Below are 18,969 nucleotides of genomic sequence, written 5' to 3'. Positions count from 1 at the left end.
AGCTCCTCCAGCGTGACTGAGAATAGGAAGCATTCATCTATATATCCATTATGTTTTCTTTCTCTGAAATGATTTCAGCATCACCAATAGGTCATGCCATAAAGTAATTTCCGTTGCATGAGCCTTTAACAAGATGGAATTTCAGTTTTTCATGTTTCTAAGCTTGAGAGATGGTATTAGCTGTTTAGAAAACATTTTCAAATTCATTTAAATTCTCCTAAAAAAAAAAAAAAAAAAAAGTAGGAAGAACATCTGCATGTTTCCAGATTTGCGCCCTTTGCTTTCATGTTCCCTTTCTTCCAAGCAAATGTTTTAAAATTTCTAAAGCACTGGCTTGGAATCACCTGGCCAGTGAATGTTTAAATTCTACAACTTTATTCACACCACTGGGACAGTAAACTCCTCTATGTAGGGAGAAGAACTCTTTGCATCTATCAGTTTTGTGGCACAGAGTGGCTGGGCATGCAAGAGATAGTCAAGAGCTGCATGGTTGAGAAGGCTTTTCTCACCCCAATTCACTCTTATAGGAAAATGCAGGTTGATTGAAACCCCAATATTTTTAGGGCAGAAATTCTGTTTCAATGCCTTTATCTCTTTGGAAATGGGTAAAAAATTTTGAAATGATAGAAATGTTTCTGTTGAGAGGGTAGACAATGACCAAATCTCAGTTTCAATATTTTTTCAAATAATAATATTATTATTGTTGTTATTATTGTTGTTATTATTTTTATTTTGAAAGTTAAAATATTTGTACTTAAAGTGAAACATTGAAATAAGACAAAAATCTGAATGAATCTATTTTTTCTTTCTGATCGTTGATTCAAAACAAACATTTTGGTCTTCATTCGTATCTTTAATCCCTATGGTAGAAATTACATGATTTCTATGTTATTTCTGTGGTATTAAGCAGTCTGAAAGTTCAGACTTTCCAGTGGGGTAATCACATGTACCACAATAGCTGCATTTTAAAATGCTAAATAATTAAAAATAGGCAAAGGTGAAACTTCAAAAGGAGCTTATAAAAAAAAAGATGTCAACATTGATATGATCTGTAAGTGATAGGACAAGGGAGAATGGTGTTAAACCAAAATAAAGGAGATTTGGGTTAGATGTTAGGCAGAAACTCTATACTCAGAGGGTGGTAAGGCACAGGCTGACCAGAGAAGCTGTGAGTGCTCCATCCCTGGAGACGTTCAGGGTTAGGTTGGACGGTGCAGCCTGAACTGGTGGAGGGGCAGCCCTGCCCATGGCAAGGGGGGTTGGGGCTGAGTGGGCTTTAAACTCCCTTTCAGCCCAAGCCATTCTGTGATTCTGTGATCTGTTTGCTATGTTTTGAATTTTAGTGGCCCAGTACATGAGTTGAAATAGTACACTTTCTGGTAACTTGTCTGGATTCCCAGCAATAGCAGTTCAGTGCAGCTTTTGTATTTCAGACTGGATTTATGGCCATCCAGAGTAGCCAAGGGTACAGTTAAAACAGTAAATTAAATGAGTCTGGGATTGCTCTCAGCATGGAGGTGAATGACATAAAATGGCCTGTGTCCATGTCTTTAAACTCCCTTATCTCCAAAACTGAGAGATCACATCAAAATTTCCTCTGGGACTTTGGCCTTGGCCACTGTTTGTGCCCCAAAGCAGAATCTTGTCAGCAGTCTGTTCTCTTACCCAAGAATCATTTGGATAAGTATTATTTAGCTAAAGCTGAAAATTAGGTATAGCTAAAATCACATAAGGGACTAACAGTTTAACAACAGAAGTAATTGGAGTAATCTCTGGCTCTGGCTCAGATGCTGGTATAGGTGTGTGTATGAGTTTCCTTTCTAAAGCACACCTGGGCGGCCAAATGTCATCCTCCCCATTAGAAGTATCAGATTACACTGCTGCAAGTAGAGCTAGCTGGCAATAGCTGGTTTTCAATGGAAATCAGTGTCAAATACTTTAAAATCATCTTGTGAATAGCACATATATGACTGGCAGATAGCAAAGATGACACACACGGAAAAAGTAAACAGATACTGTTTAATTCCCTTTTCCTTTTCCGTAGAAGTGTGTCCTACACTGCAGCAGTTGGAATTGAACTGCCAACACAGTGGTACATGTAGTCAGATGATCATCTGAAGGAAGCACACCTGGCTATCCAGTGCATGAGAAATGTTCATGTTGCCTCTCTCCTCTCATCTCTGTCCTCAAAAGCTGACTGCACTAGCTCATGACACATTTCTCCACAGCTCCCTTGAGACCTTTACCCATACAGAGGGCAGATTCACCAGGGGAAAGGGAAGGGTGATTAATGTATACTTTGGTTAGCACATAGTCAGATCCCTGGTGGAGACAGAGTAATTTGGGGTGTATGTCCTACCTCATTCTTGAGGTAGTCCAAGATGCGATGTCTCCTTTTTCTGCCAACATACACCTGTGCCTATGCTTCTTTTATCATTTCATTTGATATTTTGATGCAATTCTCTATTGATACCTATTTTTATTTGAGATCAATGGTTCTTATGGTTCTTTATGATCTTTTCTTTCATTGGCCCCAGATGAACAACTTATCTGGCTTTTACTCTTTCTGTTATTCACAACACTTATTCTTGCTGCAAGCTGCTCATTTATTAAAGAGTTATTATAGTTGTAGGGGAACTGTTAGGTCGTGGCCTGAACTGATGATTGAGCACCTGTTGAAGGGTATGGCTGGCCCAGGAAGCACAGGTGCAAGCAATTCCCTTGTGCTACCCACATGACTGGAAGGGGTGGACCCTGGGTCTTCCCCTCTCTGGGCTCATTTAAGGGTAAGTCTCAAAGAGAGGATTTCTTGGGTGAAGGCTGCTTTCTGAAGTGGAGTGCTTTCTTGCTAGAAACCCTCACCACCACTTGGGTGAGTCAACTTTTTTCTCAATTGTTTGATTATTGGTACTCCAAATGACAGTTTGCTAGGTATTGTAACTTATCAGAAGCTGTTTCATTATTTCTGAGGACTACAAATAGTGAAATCAAAGATCCAGTAAGGAACGGTGGCAGGCAGAGTTCCCCTTTTAGAGATAGAGTGGAGAACTGGGTTTCTCCTTAAGGCCATCCAAAGGATGGAGGAAAGGTTGTCTCTGGAGTAATACTTATCAACGTGAATCTGTTGGGAAGCACCAAGGCTGGCAAAAGAGAGGAACCAGGGTAGACTAGTGAAGAGCGAGAGTTGAAAATAAAAGGGAAAAGGGGATGGAGGGCTAGCTGAATGTGAAGGTTCTGCATAAGTCTGGTTTTTGACCACCTTCTGTGTGTCTGGCTCTCTTTTCTACAGGTGTAGGTGTGTGTGGCATAGTGCAGGGTCAGGCCACCCATGCTATTTGTCGGAGTGCTGTATGTGTGTGCTGATAAAGATAGCACTTTCTGTCTGTATTAGCCCCAGCAGCTGTACAAATCTGTAGTATGAATACATGCATGAAATCATCAGGAGGAGGTACTTGGCCTCTCTACTGCCTGTACCCAGGGGCCAGGACCCTGAGCAGCCTCATGTTTGTGGAGCTGGAGCAGGAGGAAACCCTTGGCTCCCAGGGTCTTCCAGGTGTAGCTACTTCAAATGCATTCAGAACACATGAATGCAATTAATTTTGATGAATTCCTTATCAGCTGATAAGTTAACTTCTGTCTCCCCTAGCATGCTTCCATCTGAACTCTGGGCGAGGAACTTAATGATTTATTATCTTATTGCCCTGTCTGTGATCTCTAATACAGTTTTTCAAATCTTCGTTTAAATAGTTTACTTTTCCATCTGCTATTTCTGCCTTAAATCTCCTCATTTCTTTTAAAGAAAATTAATGTGGAAGAAAATAAATACATTTACTAAGAAAAATAAGAAAGAAGAAGAATCAAGGCTTCTAGGCTGTACTCTGTATGTACAATATTTTTCTAGGACAATCTCACTATTCATTAATTTTTAATTCGTTTTCAATTATCATTTGATTTTAAGTTTCTTAGCATATCTTAGGTGCTATTGGGCTTTTGAACTGAACACTGCAATGCACAGGAAGAATGTGTTTTTTTTATAGACTATTACTTCTGTTCATCTGTTCAAAAGCCAAATCCTCTCTCTTCAGGAGCAATGATGTGTAAGTTTCATTGAAAGTCAGTTAGAATACATTGCCTGTCATGGGAAAGCAATGTCTGAAGTAGTAAGTTAACATCTAACAAGATGAATCCTGGATACTTATCAGCCTTGGTGAATGCATTTATTTACAGGGATGGCATGCCCATAGTAATAATAAAAAAAAAATAACATGCAGGACTGGAGTGAAAAGGAAGTGTTCTGGACAGGTTGAGGAGAAATTTGGCTGTCGTGAGAACTTCCTTGATTCTTGATTATCTAACTGAGATACCTTTATATGGGGAAATGTAAGATGTTTTGGAGAATTCACAGGGAGATATGTGGGAGAGTGTCAAGTGAATTAAGTATTCCAGACTTCTGCATCAAGTTCTCAATCAGAAATCAAAAAACTTTTTCTGCCTGGAGCTAAACTGCTAAACAGTGATTAGTTCCAGTCACTGGACACAAAGTTAGTTTTACCAAGCTTGGACTATAAGATCCTGAAGGAATAAGACAGAAGGGCTGGAAACCCTGCTGGATCTGTGGGAGAATAAATAATTGTTATAATCTGGGGCTGCACACCAGGAACTTAATTGAACACATCAACTTATCTCAGTAAGGATATTAGGAGCCCATAAGAAGATCATGTCTTTCAGGTGCACCTGTCAGGATTTCTAAAACACTAAGACTTCTCCTAGTTTTATGGAGGAAGGTATACGTACATATTCTGCTGACTCTTTAAATTGGTTTCAATGTTTCTGCTTTTATATCTTAAAAAATTCCCTATCAGTGAAGCTATCAAAGTTGGAATCAAAAGCAATTAGCTGAAATACTGCATTTCAGCATAATTGTAACTCATCTCCATATGCTTTGCAGGATGTTGATGTTGTGACCCATTTTTTTAAACATCTTGGCTTAGTATAACAAATTTTGTTTATCTGAGAGCAGTTCATAATTTTTATATTCCTTGAAGAACTTGTTCCATGTGTGGTCACACTAAATATGATTGGAACAATAAAAAGGATAAAGAAGAGGAAGGTTGAGCATATAAAGGCAATGCAAATGAGGGAATGTAAAGGGGAGAGGAAGAATGAAAGGAGTGAGGGAAAGCTAAAACTGAAGAAAAGGACAAGAAGAAAAAGGGCAGCATCTAGTTCTTTAGCAAGAGAAGGAAGAAGTGGTCCAAGCAGAGTGAGTGGGTTGAAATCAAGTCCAAGGAAAGGATGTAGGAAAAGTCCACAAAGAAACAAAGGCAGAGTAAATTACCAAACATCTTGTTTTAAACAACATTTATATGAAAGCTGTAAATGTAACATCCTGAGCATATCCAGCTAAGTGACTGTAAAACCAAGAGGTATAGTTTGACAATGTGATATACTCTCTTTACTATAAATTGTATTTTCCTAAATGAATTTGTTGAATATCCTTATGAGAAAAATACCTTATCTCTATTTTAAAAGTTTATAATGTAAGTGGCAACAAAAGTCTTTGCATTTTTTTCAGATGTTTATTACCCTTAATTTTACATCTATTTCAGTCTAAATTGGTATAACTTCAAACTTAGCTCGAAGCTCTTACTAGCAGATTGAAGAGCCCTCTGTCAAATTTCTGTCTCCGAGGTACTTAGGCTTAGATGAAATAATTTCTGTAGTAAGAAACATAGTTGAAGTTTTCCAAGTGTCATTATAAGGCAAGATTTTAAAACTATCTCATGACTCCCCCTTCTTAGTCTCTTTCAGTCTGCCTCTCCTTCAAATGGGCATGATAAACTGGTAATGGACAGAAGTGACAATCTCATGAAGTTTCTATTCAACATTCCCCAATTTCTATACATGAAGACAGAGCTAACCTTCCTGAGGATTTAGATGCAGCCTGAATGGTATTGGAGACAGTATTGGGTCTAGGATTTGAGTTATAGCCAGGATGTCTGCTGCAATGACTGCAGGTATTGCAACTGACTGAGGAAAACCAAGGAACAGGTTGTTCATTTATGTGTTTACCTGTATATTATCCTACCTTCCCTAATCCTTTATCTAGACCTTTGTTTTCATGTAGCAATGCTCATTCTGTATGTACAACCTCTATTTGTTCTCTGAATACATGTGTTTTCACTTTAGTGATCCATTTTGTTGGTGTCAGTCTACCAAGTAGTCTACAGGACTGCAAATGGCATTCACATTGACACTCTACTCCCTCTGTCAAGAAACTTGATCTCAGAACTGATTAGTTAAATTAGTTTGAGTATAACCTTTCTTGGCTGGTCCAAGTCTTCAACTGTTACTTTAATTTGAATTTATCTGGCTCAGTTTCAGCAGTTACATTTGTTTTGGTCAGACTTGAGAGACAGCACCTGAAAGATACATAGGCTAGCAGCTTTTAAAACGGATACCCCAAATGTCACATGGCTTCAGTCCTTGGGTTTTCCCTGAACATTCAGGGACCTACTGTAAGTCCCTGTTCCTGTCTTGGAAACCTCACTGGCTATTAGTTCAAAGCTGCTTATATGGGCTTTCCAACCAGTTTAGTCATTATTACCTCTGTGTCTCCCTGAGTTACCATTAAATTGAGATCATTGTATTCTAGGATTTTGGTCAAATGCAAAACAAAAACATAAAAGATTTCTTTTGTTAATCTGGCAGTTCTATAATTTCTTTATTTCAGCTATTAACATTGAGGGATTCTTTTTTTTTTAAACGTAAGTGTTTTATTTGTCTCCTTAGCCCCACTTGCCCTCTGTGTGTGAGTGTGAATTCTCTACAGCTGCTAGTCTAATTCTTATTCCTAGTCAAGTGGATTAACCACATTATTATCCTGCAAAGCCTGCATGTATTTGCATGCTGACAGCCACCGCTATCCTTTTTCTTCATTTTGAAATGTATCTGGTTGCACAGAACTAGGATTTTGTAGCACGGTTATTGTTAAAGCTCCATTGTCATGCATCTTTATAGAAGAACCAGAGCCAATCTTTCAAATGTATTTCATAAGTGAGTGAGGATGGAAAATAGCTCAGATTTGTGAGCTAAACAGTAAAATAAATACTTGTGGAAATGAAACTATATCCTTTTGCACAGCAACATACTATAGGGCAACTTTTAGAATGAATAATAGTAAACTCTGACACAGAATCCCACATTCTAGAAAGGGAACAAATGTGTTATTTCTTGGACTTGCACAATGCCAGGCTTTAGGCTTCTGCAGTTCTCAGGTGAATATGGGAGCTGTTCTTGTCCTTAGGAATACTGTACTATTAGGCTCAGTGAAGCAGGTGTTTCAAGGCTAGCATGGGAAGAGTGGTAGAATGTGGATCAAGCTGCACTGCACTTTTAGCTGCCAAATTTCTCCTCGCCTGCAGGAGGGAAAACTAACTGTTGGTTGATTTTGGCTACAACAGGGGTTCAGTGCAAATTGGAGAACGAATGTCTGCTCATTTCCAGTCAGGAGAATAGAGAAAACAATTCTTACTAAAATATAAAAGGCAAACCCTAAGGCTTTTAAATTGTGCTGTTAAATGAATAGAATACACAAGAGTACACAAACTTTGAGCTTTATTTTCTTTCCAACATCAGTGTTAATATTCTGAAATATTTTTAGTGAGAAATTATTGGTGCTTCTACTAATTTTCTAGTCATTTTTATTGTGTTTTTGACAACAGCAAATTAAGAAGTCCTTTGTAAATGTAAGGCTTCTGCCAACTGATATAGCTTATCTACACAGTAAGGTTCCCTTTAATGACTCTCACAGGCTGTTATAGAATGTAGTTGTACGCATAGATGGAGAAACTAAGTACCAGATACATAAAGAGGGAGTGAGAAGTACTGTGCCCTGCAATCAAGCACTACCAGAGCTTAATTGGTGTAAAGTGCTCTTTTATATCAAGATATCATAAAAAAGTAATTAGCATGATTTCTTTTCAAAATAGAAAGACCTATGTGACTTCTACAGTGAGCCCAGTCAAACAAATACTCTGATTCACTTGGAAAGTGAAACAGGGTTTTCTTTAGCACTGTATATTAAACATGTCAATTTCAATTTAAATGAAAACTGGCTGTAACCTATATCTGATATCCTAACTTTAGGATGACACCCTAAGTCTTTAATTAAGCTTTGATAAATAAGTCAAAGAAAATTATTCACCAGCAAAAACAGTTGATTGGGATCTGACAGCTGGAAGTATAGGTATCTCTTGCTTAGTGAGTAGCCCTAGATCACTTGATGAAGCTTATTAACAAACCATCTGGTGAGGTTGTAGAAGAGCTCCACCCTCCCTGGGATACCTTGAGTAAAGAAGTAGAGCTTGGGGAGCGGCTGTAGGTGGCCTTTGTCTGGAAAATATGCAGGCAGAAGGGACTAAGGTGTGTTTATCATCTGTTTCACTATTAACTTTTCATTGTCTCTTCTGAGTATAACAGTTCTTAGAAGTTCTATGCAAAACATGTGTGATGTTCTTTATATCATCTATTTCTGAGGAAGTAGCCTGTGAATCTACAGTTCCTCCAGTCTCATGCCATGCACTCCACCCATACAAGTTTGTACACTTGTTTTAAGGCTGAAACCTCTACTGATTAGTGGAGTTGGGAGGTTCGGAAATGGCAGCAAGGTCTTTTTTTTTTTCAGTAAGGCTCCTAGTCTTTGAAAACTCTGCATCTTTTCATGTTAACTTCTGGCTGCCATTTGCCTACAGTCTGACTCACTGGTGTCCTCTATCTCATTAGACGAGGAAGAGCCAAAAGGATCCCTGGCTTGAAGCTTAACCTTTTTTGACTTCACAAGGAGGATGCCTTTGCTATTTAATTGGAAAGAATGCTTGGTTTGGTTCTGCTTCTGACAACTGATTTGTTGTGAGCAAAGGGTCTCTTACAGCTGGAGCCATTTTCATAAAATGAAGGTAGCTCTGGCAGTTTAAATCCTTACGTGGAAGCTGAATTAATTCAACTGGGATTCAACTTAAAGTTAACAACACTGAGAGCAAAAATAAACTTTAGTTTATTTATAAGCTGTACCAGTAACTCAGCTGTCTCAAGAGATCAGAGACAAAAATACTGCAGCATTTGTCCAGTTGATTAACTTGCTTTTATTCAAAACTGCCCTGATTTGTCATTAAAGCACAGAAATAACTATTTCAGTGACAGTTTCTTGGGGGAGTTAAGTAAACTTTGTGATGTGTGCTTGTAATCAACTTCCTTATGTCTAGAGCAATACATTCTAAATAAGTAATTGAAGATTATGTTCCACATTTTGAAAGTATTAGTTTTGCAGGAGCTGATCATCATCAGTGTCTTGTTTTACTTTTCATGTTTGTCTTATTTGCTTAAGCAATGACCATTTTGGAACCAGATTGTGTTATTTCTGCTTCATTTGCTTATGTCATTGCTCTTTTGGAAGTCTATTTAAAAATTATTCTGAACACAACTGTTTTGTTACTTATCAGGTTGTAGTATGTGTTGCTCTGTTTCTGTTCTATTTTTTTCTTGAATCATGACAATGCATTATTAAAAGGGGAGAGCAGGACTGTCCTGTGCAGTGGGTGATTTTTCCTTTCATTTCTCAGGTCAGAATTTCCTCTTCATCATTACTACCTTCCCTAAATTGATAGGTTTGTACAAGAAAAGTATGTGCTATGTGATGAGGAAGATGTGAGTTGGTACCTCTTTGTCCTCCAAGAGCTGACCAGGAATGTACTTCATAGATGCTGAAGAAATAGCACTTTCCCTATCCAAAATGAGAACAAGGGGTTGAATACAATGTGTAGAAATGGGCATGAATGCAGTTCAACTAAAGTACAAGTTACTTGTTAGTGTGAGTGAAGGATGGATCTCATTGGAGTATGTAGAGGTTATTGCATCCAGTATCTCAGTTTTTCTACAGAAATTATTATAAGCCACTTAGTGTTATAGCCAAGTGTTCAGACTTCACACAAAAACTGTTGCCAGCTTTTCTGAAGCTCAAAAGCATTGAGCTGCTCCTTTTGTAACAGGAGTTGAAAGATCATTTTAATTTTTTGATTCCAGTAACTTGATGATGATCAGCAATTTAAAGCTCTATTTGTGCATTTTTTGTGTGACAGTGCAGAAAATGTTTTTAATGTTTTAATTCCAATAGCACCTGCTTATATAATAAAGACCCTTCAAAACACAGGCCTCAATTATATTAAGAATTGATGAAAACAATTTGGATTAAAAAGGATAAATGATGAATGGAGTATCATTTAATCTGTGTTTATTCTGTAGGATTCTCCTACTATCATCGGTATTAATCAAAGTTGATGTTAAAACATATGTTCAATGGAAGTAGTAGAATATATGCAATCTGGTTATGTGTAACAAAATACAATAATATTCCACTTTCCCTACACCCTTAGTAAATAGGTAAGCTTAGACATAGAGAACACATTCACAGCAGGTTCTAGGAAGTATACATGGTTTTTTTTTAGCTTTTATCTGGAAGATCAACTTTCTTGGAAAGGGTTTCAAAGATAGATAAGTATGTGCATTACAGGGAGAATAGCCATACAGAATGAGAGTGCAGTTAAATGACAACAGTTATTAAGCAATTAGAAGGCCTGTTCTCGTGTCTGAAGAATTTTTTTATTGTTGAAAGCTACTTTGTTGACCTATCTCCTTCAGTCTTGCAGACTGAATTGTTACGTATCTATTTCTGCTTCTTGAAGGCATTGTTCAAACTGACTTTATTTTCCCCCTGTGATACTTCTTCTGTCTTACCCTGAGTTGCCCCTTCATCTTATTGATGGCTTTGAGATATTTCTTGTTTTGCATTTTTCATCTATTGCTAAAATCCATTTTCTTCTGTTTGTGGTTATAAATAGCTCTCTTTTGTGCTGTTTCTTCAGCATTTCTGCCTTACTTCTACTCAATTTTTCTATTATCTGGCAGCTTATGGCCTGTTCTTGAATTAAAAAATGAAAGATTGTTTTCATATCTATTAAGGCTTCTTTGTTTGGAATTTCTTAAATATCTTAACAGGAATCCAAGAATACACAGATGTAAACTGTTAATGTACCTGAGGTCTCCTTCAGTCTCAGTTCAGCTGAGGCTTTCTGCAGCAATGCAGAACCTGTATGCTGAAATACAGAATGTGAAGCAGGGCAATCCAGAGGAACAAGGAAACAGTACTTATCCCAGCTGCAAATAACTGATTCAGGATGAGAAAGAGGTAGTGCTCACTACTTCACAGCACAGGTGCATGTCTGATTCCTTGTTCTGACTCTATAATGGAAGACCACGCACTTTCATGTTCATATTTGTTGCAGAAATATGGAATAACTGTGATACATGGATGGTACATCTGTTTGTGTTGAGTGTACATGGAAGAGTTCCCTTGTGTGTTCCTACAATCTGCATATATATATCTCTATGGGATATAGAACCTGGGTAAACCTCTAAAGGCAGCCTTCCTTTAAAGAATGACACTGTAATTCCTATACCTGTTTCCTACACTGCACAGAAATATCTCCCATGAGGCAGAAGATGATGCTAAATATGTCTTCCTCTGAATAAGTCAAACTCTTTTTCTCTTATAGGAGAGTGGCCTTGATGAGGACAATTTTATTTTCCTTTCAGAGCTTTTCTGGAAGCATGATATTGTTGGGTCCTGAGGGAATGTTGAAAGGGAAGACTCTGAATTGCATCTTCTCTGAAGCAGCAGATTTCTGGGTGTTAGTCCCTAAAATTTCTATCTCTAGGTAATGACTAAGAAATTTCCTTTCCATGTTTTTTGAGGATTAAAAGCTTTGGCTTTTGCTTATGCTTTTCTTCTTAGTTTTATAGCTAACTAAATAGTTCTGAATCAGTCTACATTCTGGCACTCAGAGGGAGAAAACGTAAGTACGTGAATCCAGTCTGTGAGTGCTTGTGGCAGACTGATTGCTCTAACCTAACATGCAGACTACAACAGACGGAGTACAACAAAGGCATGGGCAGTTCTGAGCAATGATGGTTGCTAAAAACTGAGGCTGACTTTCAACGGTATCTTTGGTTACAATCCTCAGTGTACAGACTGCAGAGCTGTAGGACGATGGTTTAGGTTTCTCCTGTCTCCTTTGTGTAGATATTAGGGTGCAAGAGAAAACTATTATATATGTAGTGGGTAAAAGTGCAGCCAGGGCTGAAGTTGGAAGGTGCCCAATTGTAACAGCTGGAAACAATGGAAGACATCAGAGGGCTTTAGCTGTGACACTCTGCAGTCAATTTCAGAACCTTAATTTTTAACAGAATGTAAATCCCAGCACACTGTGGTAGTCAACTCATCTAATGACAGCTGTCTGAATTGGCAGCTTGTTCTGATCTGTTGCGACCTACAGGCTTCATTTATATTTCATGTAGGTGTTCAAAGCTGCTGTTCTGCGCCTGTGATGATGCAGTACTCCCTGCCTGCTCTGTTTCCCTCTTATAGTCTGTGCTGCAGATAAGCATACAGTTGAGTGCTTGGTGGAAGCCCTCAGTTCCGGGGCTTTCAATATGCTTGCATCATAGGCAGTCAAGAGGTTGAAGTCTGACAGTGTTGGCAGAGATTTTTTCCCTCCTGTTACACCAGGGCAGTGGAGAGTTCAAAAGATGAGCCTCAGGCCCTGTTGAGTAAAAGGGCTCATTTATCCTACAGCTGATCCTTATTCTGTAACAGTGTCTGGTGTAGTTATTGGTGAAGTCTGTCACTTCCCATTGAGTGCGACTGTGGGAAACACAAAGGCTGAGGAATATTTCCAGAGGTCAGTAGTAGTGAACTTTCAGTAAACCTGTGCCGTGTCTAAAGGGGGTATGTATGCTTCCAAGCTACTGACAAGCCATATGCTTGTTTTCCCTGTGGTTATTGAAAATGTTGCTCTGACTCTCCTGTGCAGTTCTAACTTATCTTCCTATAAATACTAGTACATGCCTAAGTTTGCTCATTGTAAAGTTTGTTCTTGGTGACTTAGTGTCATCTCTCTCTTCCCACAAAAAATGAAAACTTAAATATATTTGTTTTGCACTGTGCTATATTCAGCAGACCAGAATGCTTGCTGTCTGTTACGTCTCCTCACTGTGTTTTATTTGTTAGGACACAAATACATGGTTTTGGGAGAAGGAAGAAACTGTAAACAAAGGAAAGCAAATGGAGCTGCCAAAGTTGTTTTTACTGTCATTAACAAAATTTTATGGGAATGAGATGGTTGGCAGAGCATAACAGGCTTGTTTCCAATGTCCACTCATACTCTTTCAAAAAAAAAAAAATTGTTAGTAATCTGTCCTGTCCTTTAGTTGCGGCAGTAATCACAGTTTTGTTTATATGTATACATAAATATATTATATACTATATTTATATAAATATTTATATAATATAGTATATATAAAACTGTGATTACCGCTAATCACAGTTGATTAAATTAGCTAATTAAAAGTTCCAGGAGAATCTCATGTTTTCAGAAAAGAAGGAAAATTTGTTTGGGAGCAAAACTGGTATACTAGCAAGCAGTATGTAACAGTGCTTCTTGTTGATCTGAAAATCTGGATTTGTGGTGATGCTGAACACCCCTCTCCCATCTCCCCCTCCCCCCCAAGAAAAAAGGTTTCCACAAACAAGATAAATCAAAAGAATGCTTCCTCACTAAGACCTCCAAGTGCCTCCATGTGAAAGTAGATGTTCCTAATGCAGGATTCTGCACAAAGAACAGGAAAAAATTAAGAGACATAAAGCAAGCAAGCAGTTGTTCAGTAACATCAATACTAAGATAATTCTGGTTAACAGCTTGGCTTCTAAGTCAAGTTGGAAAAGAGCTCATAGTGGTAGTGCCATCAATGCTGGTTAGAAAATTTCAGGGGTTATCTTAAAGATCCTAGCTTGCATCAAAAGAGGAAGAAATGATGGTGGGATATTGTTCAAGTGGTCCCATACTCACTTGGGGGATAAAAGGGGAAGGAAGAATGCAGGAGTAAGCAGATTAGTAGTCTGCAGTTCAGAAGGAGAAACATTGTACTAGAACAATTAATGTAAAAACATCTTCATTTTTAAGAGGAAACTATAAAAAAGATGCATTGTTTGAATGCAAAAAATTCAGATGGTAAGCAGAGTGCATATTTTTGAAAGAGGCATTAACTCTTATAAAAGAGTCATGTAAGTCCTCTTTTGCTAGAAACCTTCAAATAAAAATTATATAAAGCAGCAGAATATAACTTAAGGAATTCCTAGGAATGGTTATAATTTTTTTTTTCCTGGCACAAAAGTGGGGTTGATTAGTTGGTAGTTCCCTGGGTCATCCTTTCTACCCTCCTTAAAAAATCAGTGTGACATTGCCTTTTTTCCAGTCATAAGGACTTCACCTGATCTTTCAAATATCATTGGGAGTGGCTTGGAGACTACATCAGCCAACTATCTCAGGCCTCTGGGATGCATCTTATCAGGACCTATAGACTTACAGACATAAGGATTCCTTAGGTGGTTGTGGGCCTGATCTTTGCTTACAGCAGAAGGGAAATTGCTCCCTTGATCTCCATCTTCCTACTCTCTGACCCATCTGCTCAAAGGGTGCATGAAGAGTACATGAAGGGTTGCCAGTGAAGACTGAGGCAGAATTCATTGAATACCTCAGCCTTCTTGTCTGTTTACCTGAATCAAGTGGTGGAGCTGCTTTTTTTTAAATACTCTAACTGGAAACATCATCTGTATGTTAAACTTTCTTTTAGAAGTACCAAGTCATTAATTGCATTACTGTGCAACTTTCCTGTGTAACAGAGGATACTGTGACAGTTTCCTGTGACAAGGAACAGAACTTACAACACTTGTTCTTCTATCTGAAGAGTCTGAGAATCACTGTAATGACTCTGACAGTTGGCACTGTCATGCTAAATGTGATAAATAACAAAATATGAGAAGAGCACAAGTGCTTGCTGGAGGCTGGGAGAGTATCACTGGTTTACAGTTCAGTTAATTCAAAAGCATTGCCTGAGGAGTTCTTCCTTATGTGCATTCAGTTACTTTCTGAACCCATGCGAAGTTTTAACATTGTTTCCTAGAGTGAGATTCTCACAGCCTATTGCAAAGTCTTTGAGGAATCACTTCCTCTTGTCTGTTCTGGATGTGGTTTCTGAGATTTCACTTAATGGCCTCTAGTTTTGGTACTACTGATGGAGTCAGGGAACCATTTACCTTTCCTTTACATGTCAATGTGAAGATCTCAGTTTTGCCTTCTCTCTTAGTAGTCTTTATTTCAATCTAAGTCATTTTAAATTATTTTTTGTAGTATCTTGGGAAAGGTGATGACCAAACTGTGGGGTGATATTGCTGTCTACTCAGCAAAGAAAGGCTGATATAAGTAGACATTCCCCAGCAGTCATCAACTGCCAATATTAGAACAATTGTATTTTTCTGAAGCTTGATATAAGATTATCCCTAAGCCCATGAATTTTCCAGATCTCTCACTGAGAGGGTTCCTCTGTGTTGTTATTAAAATCTGAGTAATCTCTGGGGAGCTGCTGAATGCTGTTTGCCAGTTTGACAGTGGTGATCTTTGCTCTAAAGCACCAGACTTCTCTACAAACAAAATGAATGTTTGGTCATGATGAATTAAATCAGAGCTAGAATTCCACCTTGAGATAGAATGAAAAATCAAAAGTAAACAAAATTACGCTTTACTGTATGCTTAGAAACAGGATACCTTTTCAAATGTCCTAGTCAAAGCCTACATCTCCTTTTTTTCCTCTTTCCTCCTCCTTAGATGTATGTTAGCTTATCTATTCCTTCATTCTATAGACAGTGATCATATCTGGGCTAAATATTTCTTGTGCTCTAATACATTGTTACTTGCTACAACAGATGTTTTCTCCAAAACATAGTTTTTTTTGTAGCAGCCATAATAAAAGAATTGGGCTTCAATATAGATTTCTCTCTTCCAGTCCCTGCATAATGAATTTGAGCAGCTAAAACTAATGGTTAGTTTCGTTTAAAAAAAAAATAAAAGCCAAATATCTTGATCTTTTACACATTATGCTACAGTAAGTGAAAAATGTGAAACATTAAGACTGCTGAAATAAACAGGAGTTTTCTGACAATCTTTTCATAATCTTTTCACATACAGCAAAGTAGAATTAGTTCTGTATCAGTACAATACACACATGTTGTGATCATGCTATCTTCATTTTTGATTGGATGTTTGATTAAAAAGCATGTATCGTGGGAAATAATGAAGTTTGCCCTCATACTTTTTTCATTCTGCAAAAGCGTGTGATTTTCTTCCAAGGAACAAGAGTAATTACTCTTGTTGGCAAAAGCTCTACTAGGAAGTACTATAAGACAAATGGATGAGGGAGGCAGTAGTGAGACTCAGCTGTTTGCTTCTAGATCACTAATTTAAATATGATCTGGGTCAGTACTCCCTGAAATTTCTTGCACATTGGTAGTTGTTTAGTGGTTACTCATGAAATGAGTTGACATTGCCCCTATTACATTAGGATTTCATTATCTTTAATTTTTTGAAACTAAAATGACAGATATTGCAGAAATACAAGCAACTACTGGTTTAACTTCTGCTACTTTTGGATGGGTGCCAGCACTATCAAAGATACCATTTGCTCAAGCAAGCACTACCTGCAGAGCTTGATCCTGCAGCCAAGTCCTAACAACCTTGCAGAGATGAGAATTTTTCCTAATTGATTGGAAAATCAACTTCCAGTTGCAAGAAGAGGCATCAGTAGACAGGGAATTCCTTTCTGGAAATTGTGTAGATAAGCTTGCTAGTTGCTGCCAGTGTTTTGTCAGAGTAGGTGCCTTCTGGACCACTATTCCACGTCATTCCATATGAACCTTCTTAAGGACACAGTACTTGTGAGTTCAGAGATCTGGATGTCTTCAGTGTGCAGCACAGTTATCCTCAGAGCCCTCAGAGAATAACCCACACAGTGCTTTCAGGACTTCAGAGTATCTGTCTGCTGGCCATTTGTGCAAAGTTTCTCTCAAATTGTTTCTGCTCATCAAAGGCTGCTAAGGTGATGGTGTTTTAAATAAAATTGTTTTGCTGGAAAATTTCACTCCAGCTGTTCTTCCAGCATTATCTGTTTCTAATGATGTCTGTATGTTCTAATCTCTTGGAAACTGGAGAGCCCAGGTGATAGATGAATACAAACTGGTGGAACTAATATGGTGTGTGCTAATCTTCTTGGCTCAAGTACTTCATTTTTTTTTTTTTGATGTATCACATCCTCTGGCCATTATCTGTTAACTATCTATTTCTGCTAGCTATTTAAATTGTGAATTCTTCCAGGCATGAATGACTGCCTCATTTTTCATGCTCAGCACTTTTAAAAACATCCATAAAACAATAATTGTCCTTGTGACTCCATTTCAGGGAAGTCTTGTGACAAAAGTGTAACGAGGTTCTGCTCTAGCTTTGTGCTCCAGCAGAGGGGAGTTCCCAACCCTCGCAGTTCTTTTCATCCTGGCATATTCCATTTATTCAGCCCTTAAGTAGATCAAATGACCTTTATCTAGCATGAATAAAGTAATTAAAATATGTAATGCAATCACCTTCAGCAATAAAAGTGTATAAAAAAGACAGAAGGGCAATAGATGTAAGAGAATCTTCTTTAACAACAAAGAATTAATGTATAACATAGAATTTACTTGTTCCCAATCTGATTTAGTGAATGTTTTCTTTAAGGCTTTATTCAAATGCAATCTAGATTTATGGTGGTCTTCAGAGTTACCGCTACTTCCCAGTGGGGTAACAGTGACTTACTGATATCTTTGTGATATAATTTTTTGGTATTAAATAAAGGATTATCTCTTTAGAAATGTTCTGCTCAGGCAGTGTTGACAGAATAGTGCTGATCTCCTCTAAAGTTTACCTAAAATAAAGGTCCAGACAGCAGCGAAGGATGTTGATTTTTCTTTTCACTCACAAATTGCCAAATATTTGTCCTTTTATAGGGTTGACTGCACAAGCAAGCTTTGTGCTCTTGCTTCTCAGTTCACAGGTATAGAACTAAATCACAATGGATTCCCCAAAGGGAATTTAGGATAACTTCAATGTTATTAGTACTAGGTTAACAGCGTGAATAGACATTAGACAAGTACTTATGTCTCTGTGTTTGCATGCAAGCACAGGGAGGAATAGGTCTTGATCTCCAGTTTAACATTATCTAAGATCAGAATAATTCTGAACTATTTTATTATTATTATGAACATGACAGAACCCTGGTCTGCTTTGCCTGTGAAGTATCATACAATGTGTGTCCAGTGTCCCCAAGTTCTTCAGAGATGCTGATGAGGATGTGTCAGTGCTACTCAGCATGCCCAGAAGAGAAGCTTTGTTGCTGTCCTGTGCTCCAGGTGTGGCACATAGCCTGGGCTGTTTGACAGAGCTGCCCTCCTGTGTGCCTTTCCCTCAACTGGGCAGCATGTGTGGTGGCCAGTAACCTGTTACAGCACAACTTGGTCTCAAGAGTGGTCTGTCCTGTCCTCACATAACTGGTGGCTAAGTTACACGCAAAGATGTCAAAGCTCATCAAAGATCAGGAGTTCAGATATAACCACTACTGTGGAATGACTTTCATTCTTTCATTGAAACATAGAGCATCAATAAACAAATTATTGGGGGAAAAAAAATAGGAAAAGTCAGAAGACAGCAAACCAAGTGTTGTCCAATGTCTCTTTTTTCTTGAGACATTAAATTGTGCATTTTTTCTAAACTTATGTGCTTGTCAATATCAGAATATTGTCCTGTGGTGTTCCAGACTGATTCAAATGTGTGAAAATTTAATCACTGGCTCTCTTCCACTCTGTATAGATAATGCAGTGGATGCAAGTCTCAATCTGCATGTGCATCCAAGCATTTATTGAGAACACTAAGTTCTGATTTTCTTGATAAGCTATGATTTAAGCCTACTGAAGAACTTAAGAGCTGTTAACAGAGT

At 38.0% G+C, this 18,969-nt stretch overlaps 1 long non-coding RNA gene across 1 annotated transcript in view; it reads left to right on the top strand.

Moving 5' to 3' along the window:
- Positions 1-2,811: 2,811 nt before the first annotated feature.
- Positions 2,812-18,969, top strand: part of LOC124417830 — a 123,140-nt gene continuing 106,982 nt past the window's right edge. The window contains exon 1 of the long non-coding RNA XR_006938782.1: positions 2,812-2,872. This is a non-coding gene — a long non-coding RNA (uncharacterized LOC124417830). The remainder of the gene's footprint in view (positions 2,873-18,969) is intronic.

The sequence above is a fragment of the Gallus gallus genome, chromosome 3 (assembly GCF_016699485.2).
Source record: "Gallus gallus isolate bGalGal1 chromosome 3, bGalGal1.mat.broiler.GRCg7b, whole genome shotgun sequence".
NCBI lineage: Eukaryota > Metazoa > Chordata > Aves > Galliformes > Phasianidae > Gallus > Gallus gallus.
Note: the sequence above shows the minus strand (reverse complement) of the source record. Positions and strands in the feature narration are given on the sequence as shown.